The sequence below is a fragment of the Sorex araneus genome, chromosome 1, assembly GCF_027595985.1.
Source record: "Sorex araneus isolate mSorAra2 chromosome 1, mSorAra2.pri, whole genome shotgun sequence".
NCBI lineage: Eukaryota > Metazoa > Chordata > Mammalia > Eulipotyphla > Soricidae > Sorex > Sorex araneus.
In genome coordinates this window covers 283129679-283142923 of record NC_073302.1, presented here as the reverse complement: position 1 = coordinate 283142923, position 13245 = coordinate 283129679, and the positions used below count along the sequence as shown (strand labels likewise).

General features: G+C 37.2%; 1 non-coding gene across 1 annotated transcript; it reads right to left on the bottom strand.

Annotated features, from left to right (window-relative positions):
• Positions 1-881: 881 nt before the first annotated feature.
• Positions 882-988, bottom strand: LOC129401228 (U6 spliceosomal RNA). The gene has a single exon (XR_008628160.1). It is a non-coding gene; the product is annotated as a U6 spliceosomal RNA (small nuclear RNA).
• Between the last annotated feature and the right edge of the window lie 12257 nt (positions 989-13245).

The window sequence follows — 13245 nt, the reverse complement described above, 5'->3', positions numbered from 1 at the left end:
GAGCAAATGAAGTGAAATTCATTAGTTATACAGTAGGGGGTAGAGGGTGGGGGCGGGGGGTATACTGGGATTTTTGGTGGTGGACTATGGGCACTGGTGAAGGCATGCGTGTTTGAATATTGTATAACTAAGACATAAACCTGAGAACTTTGTAACTTTCCACATGGTGATTTAATAAAAAGTTAAAAAAAAATAAATGTGGAACAGTGATAATATTTGGATATTTACAAAGATAGTGTTTTCACTTTAGCTTTAAGAATTAATACATTGTAAGTTTAGACTACTTAATTTCTTAGAATTTTCTATACATTGAATAAATAAATATATTGCATTTTCTAGTACTTCCAAATAATTTAGATGGAAGCAAATATGTAAATGATAAGTTTATTAAAAAAAATTGTGGTGCCGTTTCATACAGAATGAGATTCTTACTTTTTTCTCCTTCTTTTACTATATAAAACACTATTTTTGTTTGCTTTTGTCTCAGGCAACAGTGCTTAGTACTCAGAGGACTGTGTGAGGTAGGAAAACCCGGGCCTTTAAAATGCAAAGAGAAAATTCCAGAACATTGAGTTTATTCTCTGGCTGATGCTGAAAAAAGTTTTTATATGATAACTCTTAATATAACTGAAATACTGAATATTAGAACAATCACCTATTTTGTAATTTATTGATATTTGCTTAAATATCAATGTGCAATTTCAGTTTCTGTCAGATAGTATTTCATCATAAGTTTCCATTGTCCTTGAATTACCAGTTCACTTTTATTTTTTTATTTTTTTTTTTTAATTTATTTATTTTTAATTAGAGAATCACCGTGAGGGTACAGTTACAGATTTATACACTTTTGTGCTTATACTTCCCTCATACAAAGTTTGGGAAAAAATATGGAACGCTTCACGAATTTGCGTGTCATCCTTGCGCAGGGGCCATGCTAATCTTCTCTGTATCGTTCCAATTTTAGTATATGTGCTGCCGAAGCGAGCACCAGTTCACTTTTAGATGGAAAATAAACTCAATCGTATTTTCCCCCAGTTTCTTACAATTCTTTGCTACTCTCATCAATAAAGGTTGATAGTGAAACAGTTAAAATAAACAAAGTTTCAACGAAGAAGCACTGAAGTGCATATGATCTAACATAATGTGCTTCACAGAAACTAGAAATTGGATTAATACTGCTTGTTCATGCTTGAAGCACAGAAAATTGCTCAAAGGCAGATGGATGGAGAGTGAAAATCTAAAAATAAAATTCCCAGTGGAAATGAGGATTTTCACAGTTCAGATTGGTTTCTTCTAGGATGCAAGTCTTGGGACACAGAAGAAAATCTTACAAGCAGTATATTTAACAATATTACAAATTATATATACATATTGGTAGGCATGTGTATTTTTATATAATTTATATATACTCTCTATTCTACACAATATGAATGTGTATGTTAGTGACAAGAGTTGTTATGGGAAATGTTAAGAGTTGATAATATGAAAATTAATTAAATTAAACTATTGCTTATTTGAAGCAGGGCTGTTATTATGTTAATTTTACCTTTAGTTTTATAGACTACTAGTAGATTTATAAACTGGACCTAGTGTTATTACAACTAAAACTGCAGTGAGCCTTGGTATCATTTTTGTTTTGTTTTAATAAAATTTTGATGGGGTTTATTCTTCTTATATTTTATGCTTAGAGACATTACTGGTGCCCGCTCGAGCAAATACATGAACAACGGGATGACAGTGCTACAGTGCAGTGCTACCTTCTGTAAAGCTTAGGTATTTGCTACAATTATAACGTCTTCAAATAAGTTAGCTCAGCTCTGCATAACTTGAAAAATTATAACTACTTATTTGAAAGGCATTAATTAAAAACAAAAATTTTCTAAACACATCATAGCGTGCACAGCAATGCAATACACCACACTTTAAGTAATAAAATTAAACCATTTGTCTTAGCATAAGGAAAAAATAGAAAACTATTTATTTCTATTATAAAAACATCATACCTGGTAATTTAGTATGATTCAAGGTAGAAAATATACTCATATATTAAGAATAAATTATTATGCATTTCTGTTTAATCCTAGAATTCCTGTTTAAACTTATAAATACTTAGTTATAAGACACCTGAATTTTTTAAGGAAAAAGTAAAAATGTTTAAAACTAAGACTGTATTCTCCAATACATATTTCCGTACAGAATCAATTTGGCAAAGATATAATAATTCCTGCCAAATGATATGTAATGTTTTATTCTAGCATACTTTAAATACATCAGATACCTTGCAATACAGTCTCTATATTCTGAAAGTTATAATACACTATATTTAATAATACTCTGCTATCATGTGCAGCCTTCAATGGCTGAGATAACCAGCTTATAACAGGTTAAGCCTTTTTCTTTCACAGTTTAAGAAGTTTGACTACATTGACATATTTTCTGCTTGTCTGTTCAATGGTTCTATAAATTTGCTTTAAGGAAAATAATAAAATGATACTTTTGTTCTTTTGACTGTAAAGTTAAAGATTCTAGGGTGACTCAATTCTTTGCATGAGATTGAAAGACTGGGGTGAACACAGGCTTGTCAAAAGACAGTGCCTCAATTCCAGCCTCAGGATGGATTTGCTGGGTGACCTTCACTGTCCCCAGCGCCTTATCCATAAATGGAAAGGATCGATGATCTCCCACGGCACTTCTTAGTCTATAAATACATTTTTAGAGAAAGGATTGTGACAGCTGTTCTTCATCTTCACTCTTAAGAGGGCATAAAAACATAAAAGAAGAAGAAAAAGAAAACATATACCAGAAAATTTACTTAAATGTGATCGTTTCAGTATAGAAGAGCTAAGAACTTGAATGAACCCTCAAAATCAGTTATGGTAATGACCTAATTTCATAGTGATGGCGCAATGCCAAATCCATGTATAAAATTAGAAAAATGTTTTATAAGTCATCTCTGACCTTGTTAATGAAAGTTTACAGTCAAACTGCTAAGAAGAATTGAACTCACAGTAGACATTTTATAAAACAGGTACCATATAAACCTATAATGTAAAATGACACATAATTGGGAAGAATTGCTTTAATAATATTGTGAATCCATTCAGAAAATTCATGGGATATTACAATTTGTTTTAACTTCAAGCATCATTCTATACCAGTAAATGAATGTTGCACACCACTAAATACATTCTGCAGAAAATATAATCCATGTTCAATAAATATTTTCATTTACTGTTAAAATATTCTCATAATTTTCTTTATACTTCTAAAATCTAATTGTTGATCTTCTAAATACATAATGTAATTGTCAAATATTCTGTTCTGAACATCTTTTCCTTTTCTTAGAAATTTTCACTTCTTTGCTATGTTAAGAAAACAAAATATTTCTATTTAGGCTTAAAATATTTTAAACATTAGAAGAAACTATAGCCAAGTGTGAAGATATAAATAGCAGTTTGTTGGAATAACCAGTTGTTCAAGACCAACATTTTTCTTTCATTTATTTTTAATCTACAAAGTAAGTTACCTTGGGCTGGAGCAATGGCACAGCGGGTAGGGCGTTTGCCTTGCATGCGGCCGACCCGGGTTCAATTCCCAGCATCCCATATGGTCCCCTGAGCACCGCCAGGAGTAATTCCTGAGTACAAAGCCAGGAGTAACCCCTGTGCATTGCTGGGTGTGACCCAAAAAGCAAAAAAAAAAAAAAAACAAAGTAAGTTACCTTAATTCCACACACTTAAAAACTGTTCAAAAACATGTTAAAAAACATGAAAGATAATAGTGTACTTATTATTTTAAGATTATTTGCTTTTGTTTAATTGAATATAAGTCAGCTAAGAATAAAAATTTAAGAAAAATCAATACTATTATTTCATTAAAAGGAATACTATATTTTAGTACTTTATGTAAAAGTGACTGGAGCGATAGCACAGAGGGTAGGGCATTTGTCTTGCACGTGACTGACCCAGGTTCAATTCCTCCGTCCCTCCCAGAGAGTCCGGCAAGCTTGGGAGAGTATCCTGCCCGCACAGCAGAAGCTGGCAAGCTGCCCGTGGCATATTCAATATGCCAAAAACAGTAACAACAAGTCTCACAATGGAGATGTTACTGGTGCTCAATCAAACAAATCCTAGATGAGCAACAGGATGACAGTGACAGTGCTACAGTGCTATCTTAACATTAATGATTCATAACATTTTAGAATTTAAAAACTATTCATTATTAAGCATTACTATTTTACTTAAAATAATAAGATGATTATTGATTCTATATATCTGAGTATTTGCCATCCAGGAGTGATTCCTGAGAGCAGAACCAGGAATAATCGCTGAGCACCACTGGGTGTGGCTCCAACACTTAAATAAATAAATAAAATGAGAGTAAAATAACTTTTGATGTTCTAGGCACTGTTTCATTCTTTGCTATTCTAAAGTTTAGTGTAGAATCGCATGATAGCTATAATTAAGATCAGTTAGAAAAAATGACAACTGCCTAATTAAATATGATAGAGAAATTTTCTTATATAATCATTAATTTGATACCTACAAACATTAATGTGTTCATAATTATGAACAATATTTAAAAGCAATTGAATGAGCTTTAAATAGGCTAGATGGGAGACTACAAGAGAGTGTCACACATGCAAAAATCAGCAAAACACAAGGCACTGTATATTTTATATCTCCTAATGAGTTCTCACTTTTCCCAACAATGCTGATGTCTCCATTTTGAAATTTAAAGAAAAATGTTTTAAAAGGTAATGACAGTTGCCAGACTGATTTAGTGGACGTGCACTTGGGTCTCATGTGAACACTCTCCAATCTTTTCTCTCTAAAATAATTGACTTCCAAATAGACCCATTAAGTTGTTGGTATGCTTGCTGAAAAAAAAAATGAGGTGACTGTAGTAACAGTACAGTGGGTAAGGCATTTGCCTAGCATGCAGCAGACCCAAGTTCGATCCCCGGCATCCCATATGGCCTCCTGAGTACCACCAGGAGTAATACCTGAATGTAGATCGAGTAGAACCCCTGAGCATCTTTGGGTGTAATCTGAAAAGCAAAAATAAAATAAATAAATACATTTTTAAAAATATACTAGTGATTGATATCCTTGTTTATCTTTTTTTTTTGTCTCATAGTATCACATTAATTTCTTGCTTTTAAAAGTCTGGCAATATAAAGCTACTTGTATTAAGAAATGCTTTCTTCAATTCTTTCACAATTATTCCTCAGAAAATCAAGTACCTTAGAAGCAGCTTAACTAAGGAGATTAAGGACCTGTACAAAGAAAACTACAACATGCTACTTCAAGAAATAAAAGAAGACAGGACGAAATGGAAAGATATCCACTGCTCATGGATTGGGAGTATTAACATCGTCAAAATCGCAATACTCCCCAAAGCATTGTACAAATTCAATGTGATGCTTATAAGGATACCCATGACATTTTTCAAAGAAATGAAGTAAACATTCCTGAAATTTATATGGAACAATAAGCCCCCCCCCAATAGCTAAAGCAATTCTTGGGAAAAGGAAGAAGATGGGAGGAATCAGCTTCCCCAACCTCAAACTCTACTACAAAGTGGTAATAATTAAAACATTATGGTACTGGAACAAATTCAGCGTCATAGACCAATAGAACAGGGTAGAATATCCTGAAACACACCCTCAAATATATAATCATCATCTAATCTTTGATAAGGGAACAAGACATGTGAAGTGGAGCAAGGAAAGCCTCTTTTATGAATGGTGCTGGCAAAACTGAACAGCTTCATGCAAAAAACAAACAAACAAACAAAAAAAGGGCTATGACCTATACCTAACACCATGCACAAAAGTCAGATCAAAGTGGATTAAAAACCTGAACATAGGACCAGAATCCATCAGGTATATTGAAGACAAGGTTGTCAAAACCCATCCACAACATTGAAGGTAAAGATATTTTTAAAGGTGACACACCATTGGCCAAGCAAGTGGACACAGATATAAATAAATTGGACTACATCAAAGAGAGAAGCTTCTACACTTCAAAAGATACAATGACCAGAATACAAAGACAGTCTACAGAATGGGAAAGGATATTCACCCAATACTCATCTGATAAGGAGTTGATATCAAGGATCTACAAACATTAGTTGAACTCCACAAAAAGAAAACATCCAACCCCATCAGAAAATGGGGCAATGAAATGAACAGAAAATTTCTCAAAGAATAAATCCAAGTGGACAAAAGACACAGGAAAAAATGCTCCTCATCAGTAACCATCAGGGAGATGCAGATAAAAGCAACAATGACATACCATCTCACACCACAGAAAATGGCCCACATCTGAAAGAACAAAAGCAATCAGTGTTGGCACAGATGTGGGGAGAAAACAACTCTCCTTCACTGCTGGTGGAAATGCCGACTGGCTCAGCCCTTTTGGAAAACAGTATGGATGCCTCTCAAAAAATTAGAAATTGAGCTCCCATTTGACCCAACAATACCACTTTTGGGAATATATCCTGGAGATGCAAAAATGTATAGTAGAAATGATAGCTGCATTTATATGTTCATTGCAGCACTGTTTACAATAGCCAGAATCTAGAAAAAAACAGAGTGTCCAAGAACAGATGACTGGTTAAAGAAATGTTGGTACATCTACACAGTGGAATACTATGCAGCTATTAGAAAAGATGAAGTCATGAAATCTGCATATAGGTGGAACAACATGGAAAGTATCATGTTAAGTCAATTGTTTCAGAAAGAGAGAAAGATTGCACTCATTTGTGGAATATAAAGTAACATAATGGGAGACTAACACTCAAGAACAGTAGAGATAAGTACCAGAAGTTTACTATGCATTTTAGAAGCTGGCTTTGCATGCTGGGGGAAAAGGCAGCTCACATAGAGAAGGGACTACCAAGTAAAGGGTGCTAGGAGGGTCCGTTCAGGATGGGAGATGTGGGCTGAAAGTAGACTATAGACTGAACATGATGGCCAGTATATACCTCTACTGCAAACCACAACACCCAAAAGTAGAGAGAGAGCAAAAGGGAAAAGGGAATGCCCTGCCACAGAGGCAGGGTAGGTTGGGGGAGGAAGAGGTGGGAGTGGTTGGAGGGATGCTGGTACTATTTGTGGTGTAAAATGGGCACTGGTGGAGGGATGGGCACTTGACCACTGTATAACTGAAATGCAGGCTCGACAATTTGTAATTCTGTAACTGTACCTCACGGTGATTCACTAATAAATTTTTTTTTGAAAAAGAAAGAAATGCTTTCTTTTGGGAAGATTGTGATAACTGCTATATATATATATATATATATAGCATATATATATGTTCTCTCCACCTTAACTTGCTCATCTTTCTGTATTTATAGGTCCAGTCAATGCAACTGACACTGCTACTAGATAAAGCAGAAACAATAAAGCCCTTTTTTTGGTTGGTTGGATTTGTTTGGGGGGTCATACCCAGTGGTGCTCAGGATTTACTCCTGATTCTGCACAAAGGAACTTAAGGGTGCTTGGGAGAACATACGGGATATGGGAGATTTAACCACTGTTGACTGTATGTAAGGCAAATGCCCTACCCACTGAACTATCTCTCCAGCCCCCATGGAGCCATACCTCGCAAGAGCATTTTCTCCTCCACATACCACATCCCCAAATTATCCCGTCTTTGAACTATTGCTTTGTAAATATTTGTCCTACAAACTCTCCTCACTTTTTATTAATACTAATCAACTCAAGATTTTTAACATCTTCCCCACGTCTCTTTGATCTCCTTACATTGAAACTGCAGTCATCTTTCTAAATGCAAACTCTTCACCAGAACTCCTAGTTATAGTGGCTCACTGCCCTTCTTTCTCACGGGGAGTTGTAGACCCACAGAGCATGATTTCAGGATCATAAAGAGAAAGAGTATATATAAAATGTCATTTTTTTCAAAGTTACCCATTACACTGCCAAATAAGACTGAAAAAATATTTATTGAATTCAGTGAGTGATAAATACCAATAACTGAATGAGGCAGATGGAAGAAAAAAGAAATACCACAACCCTCTCGTGTAAATGGTTGAGAGAGGGAAATAAAGGTCTGATTTGCTTTTGTTCACAGAAGCATTACTAGAGTTATTGTTCTTTATTTCCCTGTACTTCATCCTCCCCCAAAAAACATCATGTTAGAGACAGAAAAAAAATATTAAGCAAACAAGTCTTGACTTCTCATTAAGAAGGAATTAAAGAAACACCATCTATTCTAATAAACTGATAATCTTTTAATAAACAAATAAAAAAAAGACCATGAGAAGAGGAAGCTTACAGCCTACCCTTCTGGGTCTTTCTGTTACTAGTTGAAACATTAAATTAACTTCCACAGAATAGTTGGAGAAAAAATGAAAAACACCTTTATTATTCTATCTACAGGAAGCCAAGGAGACATGAGGAGGAAACATGATGTCGTAGGTGAGGTAGGCATTGCAGGTGAGTGCGCTGGGAGAGTAGGATGTGAGTCCCATCAGCTTCTTCTCAGCATGGGCGCTAAGGACCATCAGCTTGAATGGCAAGTCGCACCCGTTGCCCACTTGAGCAGTGGGAGGAGCTCCTGCCACCAAGGGATTCTGTGTTCTCAGGCTGTGGAGAGGGTGTGCTCTTGGCAGAAAAAGAAGTTAACCCTGAGCTCCACTCCCACCCGGGTTTCTTGGTGTTTTTCACAGAAGACAGCATTTCAGGAAAGACAGACAGTGACATAAAAGCAGTTCTACTAAAGTAAAACTGAGGCGCTCAAGAAAGCAAGCTGGGATCTCCAAAGAGAAGAAAGAGTCGGGAAATTCTTTGTGGTCGTTGTGCTTGATTTGTCTAATTCAAACTTCTCTAGCTTGGGGGTTCTGTGAACGGACAGGAGTCCTTGTTAAGTCACTGTGGAAGAAGAGGACTTTGGGCTCTGGTGGTCCTCTTGTCCTTTAAGTTTTCTCAGCACCTTTGTGTCTGCAGATTTTATTTTTTCCTGAGGGGGGCCTAGACTTAAGTTTTGAGTTTCAAGTAGGCCGCGGGCGGGGGGTGGGGGGGCTCCCTTTCAGATCTTACTGTCTCTCTCAAACAGTTCTTGATTGAATGGATTGAATGGCTTCCTGAAAACTTTCAGGAAAGTTTTATGGCTGTTCATTGCCAAGGAGACTTCTACATAAAAGCCTACTCCAGGCCCAAGAAAGAGAGGAAAACTGAGGTCTGTCCTGAGCTACAGAACAGGGCATCAAGGAGAACTGAGAGGATCTCACAGGACATAAACACTGTGATTCGCAAGATAAAGAATGACAATTGCATGCCCTGCAATGTCTATCTGGATGTGTGTCTGCTTATACATCGGTCATTAATATCCAAAGGTTATTTCTGGTAGTGACCCAAATTCTGGTTAAAAATGACAATTTACATGGGCCAGAGTGATGGTGTCTAGGTTAACACCCTTGCCTTGCACATGGTTGACCAGCACTCGATTAACTGCATTCAATCCCTGACATCACACACACTCCCCTGAAAACTGCCAGAAATGATCTCTCTGAGCCTTACAGTTCCTCCTCTGAAAAAAAAAATCATTGTCTTGTACATTTCCCTAGAAGTAACATAGGGAGAGTAGCAGACAGGTCATGGCCACTTTTGGTGGGAGTCAGGTACAGTGACTTTGTACTTTAAAATCATAAACCTTAATACTACTACGAAAAAAAAATATTTCCTTGAACTACAGGATCTCAATTGATTTCAGACTGAATAATCCATATGCCAAAGGCCATTTCCAAACACCTTGCACAGCCTGGCCTTCAAAGACATGAAACAATTGTTTTCAAGACTCTGAACATCAGGCAACAAAGGATAACATAAAAGCCAGGTTATGAAAAGACAGGAAAGCGACAAGGTTGGGGCCTCCATTTGCCCCACATTAAAGCAGGGAAGAGCTTCCAGGACAAACTATGAAGGGGAACGTGAGCAACAAAACATGTCAGGCTCTGTGAACTGAAAGGGTTGGCCTGGAATACTAAAGCACCGGGATTTCAGAGAAGCAGAGCTCCAGAGAGAAGAACTCTGCGTGAGAGAGAACTCTGGTCCGAAGAAGTCCCGGTGCCAGCATTCAGCAAAGTTCTTACGGCTCAGAGCAAGCAATGAACACAAAGAAATAGCAACTTCCGTTTGCTGCTTTACCGGTCTTAAAAAAGGTAAAGCGTTTCAGATAGATTTCCACAGAAGTTTACAAAATGAAGGGTTTTCATTTGGCTTGGTTACAAATGCTTTTTTACTTTAATATTTCCTTTTTCTTTTGGTTTTTGGGCCACTCCTTATGGTGTTCTGGTCTTCCTCTTGGTTCTGTGCTCAGGGAGCATTCCTAGAGGGGTTCAAGGAGCTGTATGGGGTATCAAGATTAAAGTGTGGTTTGCCATATGCAATGCAAATAAATTACTCCACCTGCTGAACCACGTCTCTGGCCTCCTTAAATATATTTTTATGAAAGTATCATTGTTTAAACTGGTTATAAATTCATTTTTCTATTACTGCTACTCTACGAGTGTAACCACCAGTGTCTCATGGATAGATGGTAGGAGCAACATTGACACCTTGAGCCTCTCCGCTGATCCCTCGAATTTCGAAGCATTTTCTTCCGTGCTCCATCTCTGTCTCTGTCTCTCTGTGTGTCTCTATCCCTGCATGTCTCTGTCTCTGTCTCTCTTTTTCCTGTTGGAATATTCGGGAGTGACACACAGCAGTATGCAGGGCTACTCCTCAGGATACCATGCACACTTGTCCTCTGAGCTGTAACTCATCCAGCCCAACTTTTTTTTTTTTTTTTTTGCCTTTCCTGTTACCCAGGATGAGCTTCTCCAACAAGCTCCATAGGAAGCTAATTGGTTCATCCCTTGCTGCCAGCGCCCTCAGGGCCAGCCCCCTGGTGCTGCAGGGTAGGAGTCTCCAACCCTCTCCCAGCCTCTATGGGGCCTGCTGGGCTCTGGAGGCCATTGGCCACAGAGGGACGTTTTCAAAACCAGCTGAGAGGAAGAGTGGAAAGGTTGTGATCAAAATAAAAGATTATTTAAGGTAAAGCCACCTCCCAGACGGGAAGGCAGGGGATTTTGACAGGCAGATCACCTTTCTGGGGTGAAGTGGTTTAAAATTAGTCTCCTGGGAGTATTTTTTACCCCCCTGTTACTATTTAATTTAATTTAATTTAATTTAATTTAATTTAATTTAATTTTTTGACGAACTATTTTTTTAAATTTTATTTATTGATTTTTTTAATTTGTGAATCACCATGAGGTATGGTTACAGGCTTACAGACTTTCATGCTTGCCTTTCAGTCATACAATGATTGAGTTCCCATCCCTCCACCAGTGCCCATTTACCACCACCAATGGTCCCAGCATCCCTCCCCCCCGCCCCGCCCCCTCCACCCCAACCTGTATTTGTGGCAGGGTATTTCCTTTTGCTCCCTCTCTCCTTTTGAGTGTTGTGGTTTGCAATGTAAATATTGAGAAGCCATCATGTTCGGGCTATAGTCTGATTTTGGCACGCGTCTTTCAACCCAAATGGGTCCTCCCAATATCCTTTACTTGGAGTTTCCTTCTCTATCTGAGCTGCCTTTTCCTTCAGCATGTGAGGCCAGTTTCCAAGCCATGGAGCAGACCTCCTGGTCCTTATCTCTATTACTGTTGGGTGTTAATCTCCCATTTTGTTACTTTATATTCCACAAATGAGTGCAGTTTTCCTATGCCTGTCCCTCTCTTACTCACTCATTTCACTTAACATGATACTTTCCATGTTGATCCACTTATATGCAAATTTCATAAATTCATCTTTTCTAACAGCTGCATAGTATTCCAGAGTGTAGATATACCAAAGTTTCTTCAACCAGTTGTCTGTTATTGGGCACTTCAGTTTTTTCCATATTCTGGCTGTTGTAAACAGTGCTGAGATGAACAAAGAAGTGCAGATGTCATTTCGACTATACTTTTTTGCTTCTCTGGGATATATTCTCAAGAGCGGTATTTCTGGATCAAATGGGAGCTCATTTTCTAATTTTTTGAGAATCGTCTATACTGTTTTCCAAAAGGGATGAACCAGTTGGCATTCCTACCAGCAGTGAAGGAGAGTTCCTTCTCCCCACACATGGCTTTCCTATACACACGTACCAAGAGAGAAGAAAGCAACATGAAAAAAGCAATCCCGTTCACAATCGTGCCACTAAAAATCAAGTACCTTGGAATCAGCTTAACCAAGAAGGTAAAGGTCTTTTACAAAGAAAACTACAAAATGCTACTTCAGGAAATAAAAAAGGACATGAGGATATGGAAAGGTATCCCTGCTAATGGATTCGGAGAATTAACGTTGTCAAAATGGCAATACTACTCAAAGCATTGTACAAATCCCCTATAAGATATCCATGACATTATTCAAAAAATTGGAGTAAACACTTCTGAAATTCATATGGAACAATAAGACTCCACGAATAGCTAAAGAAGTTTTTGGGAAAAAGAAAATGGGAGAAATCAAACTCCCCAACCTCAAACTCTACTACAAAGTAGTAATAATTAAAACGACATGGTACTGGAACAAATATACTGGCACTCCTTTCCCACAAATAGATTAATGACGTCAACATCAGAACAGAAATCATAAGATACATTGAAGACAAGGTAAGCAAAACCCTCCACGACTTAGAAGCTAACATTATCTTCAAAGATGACATGCCACTGGCCAAGCAAGTGAAAACAGAGATAAACGAATGGGACAATCTTAAACTAAGAAACATCTATACCTCAAAAGAAACAGTGACCAAAATACAAAGACAGTCTACAGAATGGGAAAGGATATTCACCCAATACCCATCCAATGAGGGGTTGATATCAAGGATATACCAGGCACTGGTTGAACTCCACAAGAAGAAAACATTCAACCCCATCAAAAAATGGGGTAATGAAATGAACAGAAACTTTCTCAAAGAAGAAATCTGAATTTTCAAAAGACACATGAGAAAATGCTCTACATCACTAATCATCAGGGAGATGCAGATCAAAACAACCATGAGATACCACCTAACACCACAGATACTGATTCACATCCAGAAGAACAAAAGAATAAAAGCTTCCTGGGAGTTTTTAAAACTTCTTGTTTAAGGAGTAAGTCTGGGGGAGTCCTGAATTGACTATACTTGTGAAAAAATAAATTAAATAAAGGGTGTATATATATATAGATATAGATATAGATATATATAATTCTTTCAT